Raw genomic sequence first — 19,935 nt, 5'->3', positions numbered from 1 at the left:
TCCCCAATCTGTTTATGAATTCCTAGCCAGTATTTATGAATCTGAGGGCATGACCACCACATATACAACAGGGTTCCCTGCTGTCCGCACAGTCTCCAACAAAATTCAGAGGAGGAAGAACACATCGAATACAGACGAGTAGGAACTAAGGAGCTCATTCAGACCCGCTCACTAGATGCGTACGCTCGCACCCAGCGTATGCAAATTTGGCTAAGTGACGGCAAGGCAGGCGATCGCACGGGAAGGCATAAGCATGCCCACTATGTCTTGGAGCGCGATCACTTTGTGTATGTAGATGCCCACCAGCCTGTCTTAAGATGCCCACTTGCGCACGTCATCTACAGGAAGTGTATGCAACCTTCGGTACATCGGTTACCATCGGATGCCATCGCAGCGCTTGAGGTTGACTATACAGTGCCGATAGCACTGCGATCACTTCAGTGTGAAATACAACCAGGTGACGTGTACTATGACGCTACCTGTTAATTATGCATGCCTCTGAAACGGCGTTGAGACGCTCAGACACGCCTGCATTTGCACCTCCACTCCCCCCGTTTCTAGTAGCCAGCCCCTGTCACCACCCACAAATGGCTTCTCCTGTCACTCACTCTGCTGTCACACACTACGCTTCTCGATCTCTCGCTGCGGTTCGCGCACGCGCACTGCAATGCATACGCAGATTGAGAAAATCGTCCAGCTACGAGTAAACGCTTCCTAGCGAGCGGGTCTGAATCAGGTCCTAAATACCTTTGGTAGTATAGTTTGTAAGAATTTTCTTTGATACATACAGAGATTGAACTTTCAGCAATCTCAGTTCTAATATCAGACCACTCCTCGGGAGTCAGAGTCTCACCCACATCTCTTTCCCAAGCTATTTCATAGGCTTCTTTTTCGGGTTGGTTATAGAAAAATAAATTATTGATATATTGTGGATATAAAACCTCTGATGGAATTGTGGTGTTGACAAAGTGATTCTATGGGTGTCTTATCAGCTATTGGAGGTGATTTTTTTAAGAGGAATTTGAAGGAATTGGTAAAATGTCTTATGGGGAAGAGAGAGTTGAGATTGGAGATCAGCAAATTCTGGGAAAGTGTGTAAAGGAGCTATTTTCAATGGGAAGAGAATATTAGATTTGGTCCAGTAGTGAAATGAACGATGATTCACTCCAGGAGCAAATTCGGGGTTATTCCACAATGGGGTTAAGAGTGGATGGAAGAAGTGGAGATGGTATATCCGAGAACAGAGGTCCCACATACAGAGCGTGTAACGTATAGTAGGAAGAGATGTAATATTAGAAGGGAGATTACGAGGAGAACACCAAAGGAGACTATAGGGGGAGTACACTGAAAGAACATTAGTCTCAATAGTTGTCCAGACTCTTTGATTAGAGGGGGCATGCCACAGAACACATGGTGTGATCTGGGTTGCTCGATAGTACTTGATGAGGTCAGGGACACCTAAACCTCCTGAAGTGCATTGTTTGTGTTAAGCGCATTCTAACCTTGGGCCGTTTACCTGCCCAGATGAAACGCAAGATCTCTATTTGAAGATTTTTCAGAATTTTAGTAGAGATATGGATCGGGAGTGTCTGCCATAGGTACAATAATCTTGTTAATACATTCATCTTGACCGCTGTCATCTGACCTATCCAAGAGATAAACAATTTATTCCAGTACAAAGTTCAGATTTAATAGAGGAAAACAATCTCAGGAAATTGGCTGTATAAAGGGTGGAGTATGTTTTGGTAAGAAAGACACCTAGATATTTCAGCTTATCGTTCTGCCATCTAAAAGGGAAAGCGGATTGCAATAAACGGAGTTCAGCAGGAGGTGGTCGCCAGCTCTAAGAGGTCTCCTCCATGGTGGAAAAACTTGTTCTACTCCCCGTTTTGATGATATTACCCATTTAGCCATGCACCTTTTTCTGAAAAACCTTCCCATGGTCTCAGGCATATCAGCTATAGGCAACAATATTTAACATTGAAAGAGTTGCTATTACTATTAACATCCCCTAGAGTAGGGGTGGCCAACCCGCGGCTCTTTTGAGTTTCCGATGCAGCTCCCGGCTCGGCAGACCCCCACTAGTACTGAGAATGCTGGTCTCTGAAGCGATCAGAGACTAAAGAAGCCTCTGATCGCTTCAGCTGCCAGTGTTCCCAGTAATGCAGTGCACGGGTGACGTCATGATGTCACACGCGATGTGAGGAGCCCGCGCCCCTGCTGGTTCCAGTTATATCCAACAGGCAGTGGCAGCAGCAGCGACGGCGGGACTCAGGAGCCATGACGGCGTGGAGCTGTGCCAGCATGAAGACAGGTAAGTTTCTTCATAGGGGTGTGGGCGGGGAGGGGGAGATAGTACTGGGGGCACTACCTTAAGGGGCAAGAAAGGGCACAACTACGGAGGGCATTCCATAATGGGCACAGCTACAAGGGGCATTGTTTAATGGGCACAGTTACAGTGGGCATTGCTTAATAGGCACAATTACCAGGGGCATTGCAGAAGGGGCACAGCTACTGAGGGCATTGCATAATGGGCACAGCTACAGGGAGCATTGCATTAAGCCACAACTACTGGGGGCAGTGCTTAATGGGCACAACTTCAGGGGGCATTGCATAAGGGCCACAACTATTGGGGAAATTGCTTAATGGGCTCAACTACATGGGGGCACTTCATATGGGGCACAACAACAGGAGGCACAGCATAATAGGCACTGGCTTTCTCAATGTATTTTATGTGGTTCTGGACTTCAATATGTATTTTATTTGGATGTGTATTTTAAGTGTATTTTATGTGGATCGGGTATGTTTCTGTGTATTTTATGTGAACGTGGCTATTTCAATGTTTTCTATATTGCCCTGGCTTTTTCTTTCACTGTTGAAATATATATTGGGAACTTTATTTAAATTGTGTATTTTCAATGTGCTGGGCTCGCCGCCAGTGTGACTAAAAACGAGGGTGTGACGAGGTCATGCTCCTGCAAATGTCATACCAAAGGCGTGTGTGCAAAAATTGGGCGTGGCCTTGTGACAGCAACTTGACCACAGATATTTTTTGGCTCTTTACCTCTGACTGATTGGCCACCCCTGCCCTAGAGGGTGTTACATGTGCATTTGCAAGGTTGCCTTGTGGTAGTGGTAGTGGTAATGCCAGAGTTCGTAGAGGAGGCCATGCAAAATTAAGAAAGTTTGGGTAAAAGGGCAGCAAAGCATCCTGGCTAGCACCAGGGATGCCAACCCAGAATGAGGTATTAATGAAGCAAAATAATAAAATAAACTAAGTGTATAAAGAAGTAAAAAAGCAATTAAAAAGGAAAGTTCGCTGTAACGCTACCTATATTATTACATCATAATATTTGTGAGATGTATTTGGAAGTGTGCGTGAGTAGTGTCTCAAATGCTGTTCTCAGTTAATGATATAATACTGCCTCTATAATTGTGTATTTCTATTAGGGATGAGCGGGTTCGGTTCTCAGAGAACCGAGCCCACCCGAATTTTGCAGATCCGAGTCGGTTCCAAGCAGGCTCGGAGTTTCCCGCCTGACTCGGATCTCAAAACCGAGGCAAAACCATATAGTTGGAAATCTTGCGGTTCGCAAGCTTACGTCTCTATGATCAATGTAGTATATAGGGACCACGCGGCGGACGCCATTTCACTCCGGCTATGGAGACTGAACAGGGAGTGTAGGGCTGGGAGAGTGGTGCTGTGCTATCTGCTGTGTCCTGTGTCCTGGGCTGGTGCACTGCTGATCCATTCTGGGCTGGTGCTGCTGAGTGCTGATCCATTCTGGGCTGGTGCTTTGCTGTCTGCGGTGTCCTGGGGTTCTGTAGTGCTGATCCATTCTGGGCTGGTGCTCTGCTGTCTGCTGTGTCCATCTGGGCTGGTGCAGAATACATCTGGGTTGGTGCTGCGTCCATCTGGGCCCAAGTTCCGGACTCCACCCCCTCCAAAAAAAATAATAATAATATCTATATATATATATATATATATATATATTGTAAAAAAAATAAAAATAAAAGTGTCTTTTAGTGTAATATTTTTCTCTGTGTGTGTGCGTGTTAGGCTTATCCGCTCAAGATCCAGACAGCAACGCAACTTGCAACCTAGTGTTGCCCCACTCCAGTCGTGATCAATCACTGCTCTGGGCTCAAGTTCTGGAGCATAAAATAAATAAAAATAAATGGTCTTTTTTTTAATCTTTTACTGTCTGTATGTGCGTGTATCCAGCCAGCAATGCAACTTGCAACCTAGTGCTGCCCCACTCCAGTCGTGATCAATCGCTGCTCTGGGCCCAGCGGCCAGTGTTCCCAGTAATGCAGTGCGCGGGTGAAAATAAACCAACTTACAACCAAATGGGAAAAGCCAAGTTATTTCAAGTCTTTCAGAGCCTTTCTCCAATTCCAGAGGTCATCAATAACCTTTTTGTTGTCTGTTCTGAAACAATTCTTCACCTAGTTTGTGAACTCTGGAGCATAAAAAAAATTAAAATCAATTGTCTTTTTTTGATCTTTTTCTGTCTGTGTGTGTGTGTTAGGCTTAACTGCACACGATCCAGCCAGCAACGCAAGTTGCAACCTAGTGCTGCCCGACTACAGTCGTGATCAATCTGTGCTCTGGGCCCAAGTTCTGGAGCTGAAAAAAAAAAAATATATGGTCTTTTTTTTGTCACATTTTTTTTGTGTGCATGTCACCCACACCTTGTTGTCACTGTCATCGCCGTAGGTGCACAGGGGTGCTGTGCTCCTGTCTGTCGAAGGGCTGCTACCCAAAATAAAAAAAATAAAAATTATTATGTGCATGTCAGCCACACCTGGCTGTCACTGTCATCGGCATAGGTGCGCAGGGGTGCTGTGATCCTGTCTGTCGAGGGGCTGCTGCCCAAAATAATAAATAAACAATTTTTATTGTGTGCATGTTAGCCACACCTGTCATTGGCATAGCTGTGCAGGGGTGCTGTGCTGCTGTCTGTCAATGGGATGCATGAATATTGCAATGTAAACTTTATTTTTAAGTTATTGGGTTACAAAAAGGTTTTTTTTTTATCTTAAACATAGCAGACATGTTATCCTAACAGCTTATAAAGTTATATGCTCTAAAAAACTAAAGCCTATATTTATTTACAAACCTATATAGAGTAGACATCCTAAATTCTAAAACTGTTCTATTCAAAAACATAAACAAAAGCAAAGACTATAAGTCTACTGTGTTATAGTGTGTTATTAGAACAAGCGGAACAGAGCAATAAATGCAACATTTAATTTAAGGTTTAAGCTTTACGTTGTGTCTGGAGATCATTTAGAAAGCAGAAAAAGAGCTCCACCACAAGCGGAAGATGACTAAACTCACACACAAAGGTTTAACAGAAATAGATACAACACCAGATCAGATGTTTACCCTGGAGGATCTGTCTGATTCATCATGGTGCCCCTATGACCAAGATTGTGCAAATTCTGCCTGAAATAGATAAAACACCAGATCAGATGTTTACCCTGGAGGATCTGTCTGATTCATCATGGTGCCTCTATGACCAAGATTGTGCAAATTCTGCCAAAAGAGAGACTGACACCACGGCTAAACACCTTCTGGATGTGAATTGTCTCATTTGCATGGGGAAAACACAACCCTCAGATGAGATGGATCTCAGCCAGTGGACAACATTGAAATCACCATTAAAAAGTCACAATGGAAGACTACAGTGTGGAGAATCTTTCTTCACAGTCAGAAGAGGCCTCAGAGAACAGGAAAAAAGACACTCTAGGTTGCTGAACTTCAAGGGATTTCTCCATTATGTTCTGCAGTGTGGAAAGGTTTCATTCACATGTTTTCTATAAAGCAGTTCAAAGTTACAGCCTTCAAAGTGTCTTGCTATAACACCCACCTTTGCCAGGAATTACCAAAGATTATTACAAGCAAAGGATTCATCTGTCTGGAATCTGTCTGGAAATTCATGGATCGTATTTGGCCTGAATGCACTAAGACATCCAGTGATTCTGTCAATGTGTTCTGTAGCCGACTTTATTCCTACCTGAATCGCAAACTGAAATACGGAATAGTAAGCACAGACAACATGGAGGCCTTTGTTATTCCGCTGCCTGCATGCCAACCAATACCTCCCAGACTACACCCACTGGGGGGACAAGGTCTTGATAATGACCATCCCCATCTGTTGCTAGGCCTTCTTCCAAACCATCCATCCTGGACTTCCTGTCCAAAAAGGGTGAGCAGGGTACAGAAAGAGGAGCTAGATGTCCCCGATTAAATTTTTTTTATCTGTAATAGATGATGTGGAGAGTTAAGAGCTTCAGATGCTGGAACAGGGGCTCCCACCTATTTGGCTTCCGTCCAGAGAACAGAGCTCTGTTCCTCAGGAGGTGTCTATGCCTTAGCTGATAGGTAGGTAGTCTCTGTCTGTTGGTAAGCACCCTTCAGGAGATGGCAACCCAAAATAACAACAACTATAATAATAAATTAATAATAATGTGTCCACTGATAAATTATAATGATAACCAGCCTTATCCCTTAACAGCAACATACCCCGTAAGGCCAACTCATAACATGACACCCAGTTTGCAGCCTCCTCTTCCTTATGACACTAATCCAATCACCATGGTTGATCAATCAGCCATGTGTGGTCCACCCAATTTTTGGCCTTCTACATTCTAACATCATATTCACATATCTAAGAAGTGGACAGTGGGAACAATGGCAATTTGAAGGCCTCTAACTAACTCTGTTTTTTTTAATGTCCCTGTACAGGTTGGAAAATTCCTTTGCAGAACAGAAGGTTTGCAAAGGATTATTTAAGTCAATTGTTTATTTATTTTTGGAAAGCATGCTTCCTGGTTCCCTTCTGGGATGAAAAAAATCCACTCCCAGCAAGCAGGCATGGAACTCAAGAAAGAATTCTCAAGAAAGACACAACGTAAGACTTAAACCTTAAATCTGAAATGTTGCATTTAATGCTCTGTTCCGCTTGTTTACATATCTCATATGGTTAAGTGGACAGTGGGAACAACAGCAGTTTGAAGGCCACTAACTAACTGATTTTTTTAATATCCCTGTACAGGTTGGGAAATGCCTTTACAGAAGGTTTGCAAAGGATTATTTAAGTCAATTGTTTTTTGGAAGCACTCTTCATGGTCCCCTCTCCTTCGGCCAGAACATCTCCTTCATTACGGCTGAGTCAGTCTGACTCAGGTCTAAGTACTAAACCTTGGTGAAAGATAAAGCGGACAGAGGTAAAGTAACATCAGTTCCTAACTGCCATGTCACAGACTGTGTTTGAAAAATGACAGTTATGAGCTGGATGGCTGGTACTTTATCTCCGTTCACTTTATCTTCATCTAAGACTTAGTAAATAGACCCCAAAGTACCAACCAATCAGCTCCTGTCATTTTTAAAACACAGCCTGTAACATAGCAGTTAGGAGCTGATTGGTTGGTACTTTATATCTCTCCACTATATCTCTCTCCAAGGCATAGTGCATAAACCCATTATTAGTACTGCTGATAATGCTGTTGCGGGCCCCGGTGCAATCTAATGGCTGTTAAGCCCCTGAACAACACAAGCACCCAGCTATTGGCCGGACTATGAGAGCCATCCTGCTTGTTGAGACAAATCTATCTACTTTGTAAGATGCCATTTAAGCCCTATGTTATGTATTTCCACCTTGTGCCTTTCGCTAATGAGAATCTACTTAGTTTCATGCTGACATCACTAAATATTTTTAATATAACTTTTTTTAATTTGTGTAGTATATGTGATAGGATTCTTAACAGTCATTTTAACCATACTTCTCAAAAGTAAGCCACAAAATATGTTTGTTGAGCTTTTGACAGAAATCATTATCCACAGTCTGAGATCGGCATGTAGAGTGTTAACATTAACTAATTAATAAAATATAATTATTGTAAATAGAATTACATGTCCCCTCCATGGCTAGAAATCTATCATCCAATGGATTCAATGAAACATAAGAAGAATAGGCTGGAAATGTCTTTGTTACCACATACATATAAATAATCATTATATAGGTCATTGTATACAGGCTCATCCGTGCCACTAAATAGCAGTAAAGTACAGTACAAATGAAATGTCTAAGTAAATATTTTTCAGTGTGTGTCAACTGACTGCATTACAGCCTGGAAAGGTACACAAATTAAGGTCATTATTAGAGCAGGTGCTCTATATACATTGCTCTGATGATTGCTATTATTATCGATTTGAGCATCATTTCCTGAAGCAGCATTAGAAGCCAGAGCTCAGGATAGATGGAGGAGTGTGCTTGCTGGGAAGAGACCACACCGCATTCAGAACAGGACATTTCGGGTGCTAAGATTGATGTGAGTACTATTTTAAATGTCCAACATACTGTATATGTGTCAATGACTGGGCTGCTTTGTAACGTCTACAAGTCTAGGGGTTCGGTCTGAAGTCTCAGCAAATAATTATTGAGGATAAGATCTCCACAGAAGTGCATCTGGGTAGTAAAAACAATGATATCCACTTGAAGGCAAAGAGGAACATTTATTAAATGTGGAGAATTAAATAGTATCACACTAAATATAAATTAAACTAATATAGAAAAAGAGGACATAAGGATTTTCAAAAATTTCCTGTCCAATTTGTACTTTTTTTTTTTTTTAAGAAATTCACATAATATTGTTCTTTTCAATCATTAATCTTGACACATACTTTCCATTTCACAGCCACGATCTGACACCAGCCTACTCAGAACTCTTTCTGTGAACATCAATAACCAGGTTAAATGTGGTCTTCACCTAAAGCAGGTCTTTATCTCAATGTTCATCAATACTCTGTTTTCTGCACAGAGTTTTGGTGTTTAGGGTGAGAATATTGACACATAGAGGAGGAAGGCAAGCTCAACCTCTCCATGGTCAGGAATCATATTTGAAATCAAAGTATAAAATATAACGCAGGTAGAACCAACGTCAGAACGAAGCTAAAGGTCAGGGCTGATAGAGTTCAATCAAAGTGGAGGGATCAGGCAAGGTCGTACACAGATAAACAACCGAGATACAGGTACTAGGTAACTGAAACTTAGGGATATATTTATCAAACAGCGAAAGGGGATCTTTTTAAATCATCTTGACAAACAAATGTGGTTATTGGCGACAATAACACCACTGTCTCCTGCGGTTGCCGCAACAGCAGCATCACAAGAATTTGCTAGTAATAGAGAACTGTTATTTCTCTTGATACTTTTACTTGCAATACATTTTGAGCTCAAACTTAGTTCTGAATTTTGGCTTACTTCTTATAAAATGGGCGTGGATAAGACATTTCAAATTTAGCAACATATTTAGAATAAAAGGTTCCATCATAAATCAAGTGTCGGTTTACAATGACCGGCAATAGCTGCAAGAAGAAAATCTTTATATAATGTAATTGTAAATAATGTTGCATTTTCTAAGCTCCTGTGCTGAATTAAAAAATATGTATTACAATATAAATTTTTTATAGCACGTAGGTAATTTAGAATAATTAAATATTTGACAAACATTTTTAAACTACTGTAAATTACACTTGTTATGCTGGCCATACACGCTACAATCAGGGCGATCCGCCTGATATCGGTGGATCGCCCCGATAATTGTAGCGTGTGGGGGGGCGACCGAGGGTTAAATATTGCTCGGTCGGGCATGCCGGATTGTCCAGCATGCCCGTCCGATGCGATATTTACCGGTAAACTGTCGGCCGCATCGGGCAGTGTATGCCCAGCCGCGGCCAACAGACAGACATTTCCTGTGTTCCTTCCTACGGAAGGAACAGGGAAATGTCTCCTCCCCCAGGGGCGGAGCGCGGATGTCTGCCAAATACACTGAGAGAAATCTCAGTGTATGCCGGCGACATCTGCAGCTGGCAGGATGCTAGATAAAATGTCTGTCGGTCTGACAGACATTTTATCTGGCCGTGTATGCCCAGCATTAGACATGTCTCTGTTCTTAGAGATTAATTTTTGAAGGTGCTACAAGGCTGATTGTAACATTTTATGATCAAACAGTGTCATTGGGCTCCAGGTATCCTATTTGCAGTACTCTCATTTGGGACAACATCAGGTGGTGGTGAAGCAGAAGATTTTGGGTACTTTGAGAGTATAGAAAGGAGGGTGGGAGCTAGTGTGAACTGTGTGTAAAAGGGAAACAAATTGCAAGTGAATAGATAAAGATATTATGACATATAAAACAATACGTAGCGTCTAGTTTTTCATGGAATAGTTTTAAGTTCCACTGTGAACAAGAACTTGATGTGTAAATGTTAGTAAGGTTTGTACCTTATGGACTAGTACAGGCATAGCTGCGTGGTAACACCCATTTTGTTAATTTGGATCAGAAGATATCTTAATATTGCATTTGTCAAATGTCAAATTAGGTGTTTCCATGTAAAGCTTTGTCACCTGCTTATAAGAAACAGCAATAAAATCAATGGGGGGAGCGCTGAAGAGAGAGAGGAGGAAACTGAGATACAGGAGGAAAGAGCGATACAGAGAGAAAACCCAGGCAGTGTCGGAAAAATATCTAATTGATAAATATTTATTGCAAATATGTAATATCAATTACAGCCATTATATAACATTACTGTATAGCATGTCCTAAGTGTAGTGGTGTTATACCTACAGTATGTATAGCAAAACATACATCAAAATAAAAGTCCCACTTAAAACCAATGGTCTGTAGCCAATAAAACTTGTTATACCTTTACACTCGGACAACTGCTGTGAGCTTTAGACCCGTGGAGGATCATTTGTAAATTGTTAGTTGTCAGCAATAGAGTTTATGAATCAGAATCAACAATAACAAACTATGGTATGATAATTACATATTTTAGATAAGGAAACAGTTATTTTAATACTGGAAATCAGTAATATAGAGTTAATTCTATTATAATATCTGAGAACACATTCTGACTGTATTTAAGATGTAAGGGGCCAATTTATCAAAGCTATTCTGTCCCTAAACCATGCATAAAGAGAGGTATTCCATACCCTCTAACTATACCGATTTAGCCGGTACAGTACAGTTTTTAAAAGGTCTGTACTGGCAACAGGGGCTGTACCGTTTTGTACCGGTGGGGTACAATCTCCTGAATTCTTTAGCAGCGCTGCTGGGACACATTACTCCCGCAGAGCTGCTGAGTGACAGGCGGCACCGCTCCGTCCTCCCTGGTGGTCTGTAGTGTAATGACGCCAGCGCCGGTGATCAGAAGTCAAAGCCTAGTCAGTGCCAGCTGCCTCCAGCCCCCATGTACAGCCCCGTGGACATGCCCCCTTAAATGTAACCACACCCCCTTGTGAACGTGGCCACGCCCCTGTACCAGGTTTTCTCTATGAAACATTGGAGGGTATGGTATTCCCAATATAACGTATAGTGACAGTATAACCTTATGATGAAGCTACAGGTGGAATAACCAGTTCTGGATTTAAATTGTTAGATTTCTCATCCTTATTATGAATTATCCCAAATGAAACTTATGAACATCACGTATAGGTATACCCCTCTTAACTGAGCCATGTAGCCATTAACTGAGCCATGTATACCCCTCTTAACTGAGCCATGTAGCCATTAACTGAGCCATGTATACCCCTCTTAACAGAGCCAAATCCAGAAAATAAATACATGAACATACAAAATATTATGCTATTCCTCATATTGAATAAGCTGTGAGTCATTTGTAATATGATGCTGGATATTAGACTCACGTAGGGCTCTGTCTTGTAAAAACCCTATTTTATAACTGAAAATGACCTATGTGGTAACAGAGTACTGGGTAGCATATTATCCTTTGTCATCTTTTGTATAGCAGGTCCATTAAGCTATTTGCTGTTGACAATTGTTAATATAACACCACCCAGTAAACAAACAATCATCCACATGCTTTGGTACAAGACATCAGCAAGTACAATGGCCAGTTTCGCCCCAGCAAAGGATATACTGTACTCTATTCATGCTGTACTAAGATGCAAGCTATCACAGTTAGGAAGATCATATTACCAAAGTAAAAGGAACGCTGTTGTCTTTATCCTAAATTCAAATATTAGCTAGATTTATAGTATTACATTCTGAGTAGGACATATTATACAACTCTGATAGCCTTAGGTAATCTATAATAAAATGATGCAGCTTTGGTAGGATGGGCACCTTTACAAAGGTACAACTCACCCAATTTAGATGGCGTTAGGACACACACAAAAAGACCTAGTCAGCCTGAAAGTAGTAAGAACACGCCCTCTATATTCAGTAAGCCCCAGAAAAGCCGGCTATGCAACTATCAAAGAAATCAGAGCTATGTTTACAGCTGCTTGAGAGTCATTTGAACAACAAGCTTGCAATAAAAATTTCATGAAACAAAAGTGTGTGTACACAATATAAAATAAATGTAATTGCCATCAGCCTCTTATTTTTATGGACATCCCCAAGTTTTAGAGGTTTGGAAAAGGTCCTAGTTTTCAGTAATGACAAACTGCACATTGCAATTACCATTCAACATTGTAAACAAATAAATAAATGCACTTATCTGTCATTTCTGTTTTCCAAATTATTTTATTGTGGCTTCATAGATGAGTAAAAGCAATTGTAACAATGGTAACATATAAGAGAATTATTGAAAATAAGCCGTTTCGGTAAGTACTGTACATGGTTAGATTCAGGCGTAAAAGTGAGTGCACTAACCAGGTCCAAACACTCACGGTCATCTCCTAAGACCAAGATCGAGAAGAGTACATTTTAAAGCAATGAGCAGTACAGAATAATGAATCAAGGCAAGAGAGGAGTCAAATAGAGGCATTGGAAAAGAGGTAAATTATCTTAGATACTTGTTTCCCCAATAAACCTCAAATTCAATCCTTATGGGTAATTTCACTTGCAGTGCATTATGTTTATTGGTTGTTTTATCAACAGTTAGACTAGGGAAAGCTTTTCCATAGTAGATGCTTCTATGTCATCCAAAACTGTGTATAACATCCACTCACCAGTTACGCATCAGGCATGGAAAAGGTTTCTTTTTTCTCCCACTCTCTCCATTTAAAGTTGTAGTGTTTCTCAATAAACAGGGCAATCCTGATATGATGTTATAAACAGATTCCTCCATCTAGATTTCAAATAAATTTTCTTTTGGGGCAATTTCAAAATCTCTTTCAGGGATATATTTCTATATATGGAGAAGAGAAAAAACAAACCAAGGAACCTTCTCCTACTGTAATATAATGACATGATTGACAGCTGCTGATGTTTGGGGGCGGTGACGGCCTGCGTTCTAGAAAACCGGAACTTGTTGGCCCAAATATTTGGACGTGCCAAAGCCAGCGGCTGCTTCCTTGGACACAGTTTACTGGCTAGGAAACATGATTTCACCGTAAGAGTTACTCACATGTCCAATGGTCATGAAGTTGATCCAATGACTTGGTCTTCGGACGCAGCATCAGATCAGAGAAACCAACAGTGGGCGTCTTTTTACATAAGACACCTCCGGGAGGCAGTCGGGAAGCCGGCGGATGCAATGCCGACCGCCCGCTTCCCGACTGCTTAATCCCGGCAAGGGTTAAATGACAGGCGTCGAAATCCCGACACCTGTCATATTACCTACGCCGGGAGACCGGTGCCCGGCATCCCGATCAAATGGATGCCGGGCGCTGCAGAGGACAGCCACGGGGGAGGGGGAGGGTTAGGTTTAGGGCTCCCGGGGGGACTTAGGGTTAGGCAACCCCCCCCGGGAGGTTAGGGTTAGGCTAGGGGAAGGGGTGTTAGGGTAAGGCACCCCCGGGAGCAGGATAGGGTTAGGCACACCCCAGGGGACTTAGGGTTAGGCGGCGGGGAAGGGGGGGTTAGGTTTAGGCACTTAGAGGGGGATTAGGGTTAGGCACTGGGGAGGGGAGAGTTATGGTTAGGGAGGGGGGGATTCGATTAGTTATACTTACCTCCCCCTCCTCCTAAGGGAGGGTTAGGGTTAGGGGGGGGGGATTCGATTAGTTATACTTACCTCTCTAGACGATCAGGATTTCCTCCTGTGTCGGGCAGCCGCTGTCAGGATTTGAACCGCCGGCCATACTGATTCCGACACCTCCTGCTGCTTTTGCAGAATTTGCACAGCCGCTGTGTACAAAGAGGATGGTGGCTGCGTGAATAGCGTCCATCTCTGAATCAGCGTCTATGTACCTTTGTTCCAGGATCTATAATTTCTACAGAGCTTGTGTGAAAGAAACTATTTGTGAAACATGGTAAAGTGAGTTTTACCGCTTTTTGTCTTGTGTTTTTTTATGTTGGGCCCATACTATTCATAGATATTTACTTCACTACGCTACCAAACAAAAACAAATAACAAAGAATATAACATTCATCTAGGTAAACAATTAAATAAAAAGTTAAAACAGACACGTCTCCTAAATGGGAATTTACTCTGCTTAATGAGGGGTAACATTTATGTGCATATATATTGTGATTTCTTCACTTTAATTTAATAAGAGTGTTCCATAATATTAGGAATGTTTATGCATGTTTGCATTTACAGAAATAAAGGTATCTGCTCTTTTGACTGCACAGCTTCCTCATAATTAAATATAATCTATAGACAGATTCAGAATATTGCCACTCATTGGTAATGCTGCAGCGTAGAGTCTGTATACAAACTAGTCTCAGCTATGTCAGCACCTATATCTTAGATCTACAAAATTAAAGTTATTAGAAATCCCTTCTTAATATAATTCCCCCCTCCCCCCTCTGAGAACTGCCCATTGCCTCATGTCAAGAGCCAATTCTGTGTGTACCTCTTCAGTAGAGCTCTATTAAAGGAGTTGAAGAGCTATTGGCTACTTGTAGTACTTTTATTTCAGCTGGGAGAATGAGCAGGTTGGGACACGATCCAACTGCAGGATTCATGTACAGGGAGTTTCCACATTTTCTAGGTAAGGGTGGCAGGTTATACAAAGGAGGGGTTGTCCAAAAGTGGGTTACTGATTATAGGAAAAAAAAAAAAACTCTTATGTAAGTAGCATATCATGTTATCACATTCAGCTATAGCTTTCTTGCCTGGGAGAAAAAGATTCCACTTCATTTGAAAAAGTATGTGGACCTCATTCAGACTCGGTAGCAAGCGCTGAGCGCTCGCAACCGGATCGATGTTAGGGCCCTGCGCCCGCGCAACGGCCGCACTGCGTGTGCGCAAAGCCCCGGAGCGAGAGAGAATTTCTCTCGCTCCGGAGCTCACTACAAAAGGGGCGGCTGTCGATGGTGATCGACAGCTCGACCCGTTTTGTAGGCGGGGCGGGGGGTGGCTACACAAACGGAGGCATTCCCAAGCGAACACCTGTTGTTTTGTGGGCGGCCGCACTGACATCAGCAGTGATGTCAGTGAGGAGTTTCCTGCTCGAACAGAGCAGGGAGCTCCCTGGGGCTTGCGGTTGCCGAGACCCAACCTTAGGGTCTCGTCGCAAGCCCCGATGGTCGCGATGGTCTTGACCATCGCGACCATCTCTCTGGTCAGTCGCTAAGCTGTGGGTGGTAACCCACAGCTTAGCTAGCGACCAGGAGGCCGCACTTAAAATAAAGAAGCGGCCGCCCTCATTCAGAACGAGCGGTCGCTTCTTGCGACCGCCTCAGAATGAGGACCGGTGTCCCTTTAGTGCATCTCTCTCTCTCTCTCTTTCTCTCTCTCTCTCTCTCTCTCTCTCTCTCTCTCTCTCTATATATATATATATATGAGGTTAACACTGCTCCTCACCTCTAGGGGGGAATTCAAGTGTGTTGTGCACCGGCGGCCACTGGATAGCGCCCAACAGAGCATTTCAATTGTTGCTCCATTTGACCGTGCACAGCCGCCGCCTCTGACATTTCTACTTGCAGCCCCCGAGCTGGCGAGCAGAAATGACCGAAAAGTTACCCATTTGAGTGCTCAAACGGGACTTTTCATGACCGCGACAATGTTCAGGCTAATGCTGCTCCTCACCTCTATGGGGGAAATTCAAGTATGTTGCGTGTGGGCGGCCACTAGATGGCGCCCGACAAACCAATTTCATTTTTGCTCCGCTCAGACAGGTCTATTAGGTGGATAGCACGATACAGGGGACAGCACTATACAGGGAGGCAACACTATACAAGGGACAGCACTATACAGAGGACAGGTCTATTGGGTGGATAGAACTATACAGGGGACAGCACCATACAGGGGGCAGCACAATACAAGGATGCAACGCTATACAGGGAGGCAACACTATACAAGGGACAGCAATATAAAGAGGGCAGGTCGTTTGGGTGGATAGAACTATACAGGGTGCAGCACTATACAGGGGACAGCGCAATTCAATTGTTGCTCCGTAGGGGCGTGCACAACCGCTGGCGCTGACATTTCTACTCGTAGGCTCCTGTGCTGCCGAGCAGAAATTACCGAAAAGCAACCACTTTCAGCGCTCAAACGGGACTTTTTGCGGGCACAACAATGTCCTGTCATTTTAATGGGCTGCTAACTAGTTTAAAAATAATGAAGCAAGAAACACCAGATGGCTGTTCCCTAATATGAAAAATCAATTAAACAAGTCTGTCATGTAGAGTGTTATAGTTAACCTTATTTAGCTGTACCATAACTTTAGGGCTGGATTTGCACAAATAGATCTTGTACTAGTCACACCTTGTACAGAACATTCTGTTGCCTAGTTATTCACACAATAAAATACAGTGGCATTATTCAGGCCAGAACAGAGCAAAATTTGGGTAGGTCTCTCTGCGGCCTCTCCCCCTCTCTCACTTATGGATGTCCAGAGCAGACACTGAATCTGTGCCAGAGTCTTCAACAGTTTCCCAGTGATTTCTGTAGTGAGCATGTGCAGAGCTCAATATCATGTTCCCAATGATATCTGTGGTGCTGACGGAAAGAGGTGAATATAGTGAATGGGGGTAGGGTGTGTGGTTCGGGACCCATTGGCACTGCACAACCTGCACCCATCGTAGAAACGCTTTCTCTGCCTAGCTGATTCCTGTTTAAATTCAAAATACCTGATCATCTAGCTAAATAAATTGCTTGCAGCATACAAACATTACTAGTGAAATTCAAGTATGTAGAACGTAGCTCCTTTTACACTTCTCACTTCTCACATATGCACCAGTCCTCCTTTCTCCTCTCTCGGGGCCTGATTCAGAAGTGGACGCTAATGCATGCGCAGCTTATTGAATTTGCCGCTGCGATAATATGGGAATACTAGTTTCAGTCTTCCCCTTCTGTAATTGCGAGCAGACACTCCACCATCAGCGCACCATCGCGATGACCATCGACATTTACGGCGCCCTGTGGCTGGCGCAGTGTCTTCTTCTAAACTTTCTCTAAACATGGCCTCTGTGGCTGCGGCTTTGTGTTTGAGAGCTCAGCTGTGTTCACTGATATGCCCGCGACCCTCCCATAACACACCCATAAGACGCCCTTTTTTTGTTTTCCTTCCAGGCCACCTCCCAGACTTTACACACATGTGGAGTATCAAATAATCGCTCAACTGCACAAACATCGACACTGTGTCCACCTCTGAATCAGGCTCTGTGGGCTTTTAAGTGTAAAAGGGTCTCTGCACAGTAATGTATGTTTAAATTAGAGATGAGCGGTATGGATTCTGTGGAATCCGAACCGCTCCGAACATATGGGATCCGAATCCACCCGAACCCTGTTCGGGTGTTCCCCGCCTGACTCGGATCCCCGATCGGGGCCGAACGGCGGCCGCTTGATGTTGGATTCTTGCTAGAGAATCCGACATCAGGGCTCCTCAAGTGTAGGGCAGACCGCTGTGATAGCGGTCTGCTCTACACAGAACAAACACACAGCCGCCAGCGGCAGCTGTGTGTTTGTTACAGCAGCCCATGAGAGTCACACAGACTCTCATTGGCTGCTGCACGGAGGGAGCCGGCTGGAGCTCACTCAGGAGCTCCATCTTCCGGCTCCCTTCTCGTCACGTGGCAGCAGAGCATATGGGGGCCTGCTAATGGAGGGGCCTGCTACTGGGGAGGGCCTACTACTGGGGGGGCCTACTACTGGGGGGCCTACTACTGGGGGCCTGCTTATGGGGGCATACTACTGGGGGGCCTACTACAGGGGGGCATGGGACTACTACTGGGGGGCCTACTACTGGGGGGCATACTACTGGGGGCCTGCTTATGGGGGCATACTACTGGGGGGGCCTACTACTGGGGGGGCCTACTACTGGGGGGCATACTACTGGGGGCCTGCTAATGGGCATACTACTGGAGGGGCCTGCTAATGGGGGGCATACTACAGGGGGGGCATACTACTGGGGGCCTGCTTATGGGGTCATACTACTGGGGGGCATACTACTGGGGGGGCATACTACTGGGGGCAAACTACTGGGGGGGCCTGCTAATGGGGGGTATACTAGTGGGGGGCATACTACTACTGGGGGCACTGCATAGGAGGTCCTACTACTACTAAGGGGACTGCATAGGGGGCACCACTACTGGGGACATTGTGTAAGGGACACCACTGCTGGGGGAATTGTGTAAGGCACAACACTGCTGGGGGCATTGTGTAAGGGACACTATTGCTGTGGGCATTGTATAAGTGCACTACTACTGTGGGCATTGTATAAGGGGCATTACTACTGTGGGCTTTGTGTATAAAGGTCACTACTGTGGACATTGTGTAAAAGGGTCACTTCTGTGGTCATTGTGTAAAAGGGTCACTACTGTGGGCATTGTGTAAAAGGGGCACTACTGTGGGCATTGTGTAAAAGGGTCACTACTGTGGGCATTGTGTAAAAGGGGCACTACTGTGTGACGTAACATAAATAAGAGACACTACTTTATGGAATAATGTGAATCAGGGGCACTATGTGCGGTGTAAGGTGAATAAGATTGTGCACTCTGACTCCTTGGGCCGTAGCCCACTTTGTAAACAAGTACTGTGATTCTGCTGGCCGTACCCCACTGGGTGGGTGCACTACTTTTCATTTCTGCCACTGCTGTGTCCATAAAAAACAATCTGCATGAACCGTGTCTCTCATCATCAGTACACCAGGACCCGTCACTTCCACTCCGCAATCAATCTTTCTCCGGAGGTGCACAAACTGGAACCATGCTCCGTGCCCCGTGCAGTGATTTCGCCCTTGGTGTAGAGTAGACCTGTCGGTGCAATTATACAATCAAGAACCGCTGCTCATACTGAACACCAGGGGGTAAATTTACTAAGCTTCGAGTTTGGGCGAGTTTGGGTGAGTTTGCAAACTCACGTGAGTTTAGGCATGTTTTTCATCTCGCAAATTTACTAAAGACAAAATCGAGTGAGTTTGAAGTGAGTTCTGTCTTTTCACTGTTAAAACTCATGTGAGATTGCAAGTACTTTACATGAAAAAGAAGCAACTTGCAAATTTACTAAGAATCGAGTTTTCAATCTCGTGTGAGATTGTAGCAACTCACTGTGAAATAGAAGTTTCAAATAGACCACCTCCTGAGCTATGAGTTTGGCAGATACATACACAGATAAGTGAGATTTCTGTATGTTTCTGCCTGTATACCTAATATAAAGCGTTTTTATTTTATAAAAGCATAACCAGCCCCAGACTTGCCAGCTAGTCCTGGTTCCTAAAATTATGGGGAACAAAATGAAGAGGGTTCCACCGTAATTTAAGACCCAGCACCAGGCAGCAGGGCCAGACCTAGTTTTAAATATACAGAGAAAAAAAATGGCGTGATGTCCCCCGAATATTTAAAACCAGCTCCAGACCTTTTCTAGTGGGGGACTGAAGCCACAGCCAAGGGAGCCCTTTCACCAGGCTCCCCAGCCGCAGCTTCAGGCCTGACCACTAGTCAGCCCAGGCCAGGGATCCCTGGGGAGTTGGGGAACCCTCCAATAAAGGGATCCCCCTCTTCAGGGCACCCCTGTCCCAGGCTGATAGCCCAGGGCTATCCCCGGCACCCTAGCGCGGTGGGTGCTGG

The 19,935-nt window shown here is 44.0% G+C and overlaps 1 protein-coding gene across 1 annotated transcript in view; it reads left to right on the top strand.

Annotated features, from left to right (window-relative positions):
* Nucleotides 1–8,251: 8,251 nt before the first annotated feature.
* Nucleotides 8,252–19,935, top strand: part of LOC148506752 (transmembrane protease serine 11D-like) — a 114,008-nt gene continuing 102,324 nt past the window's right edge. Inside the window, exon 1 of the mRNA XM_088446390.1 lies at nt 8,252–8,340. The gene's annotated coding sequence lies outside the window, so the exon portion shown is untranslated. The remainder of the gene's footprint in view (nt 8,341–19,935) is intronic.

The sequence above is a fragment of the Taudactylus pleione genome, unplaced genomic scaffold (genome assembly GCF_031769625.1).
Source record: "Taudactylus pleione unplaced genomic scaffold, aTauple2 ptg000397bl, whole genome shotgun sequence".
NCBI classification, from domain to species: domain Eukaryota; kingdom Metazoa; phylum Chordata; class Amphibia; order Anura; family Myobatrachidae; genus Taudactylus; species Taudactylus pleione.
The sequence above is the reverse complement of the archived record's forward strand: the minus strand, read 5'-3'. Positions and strand labels throughout refer to the sequence as shown.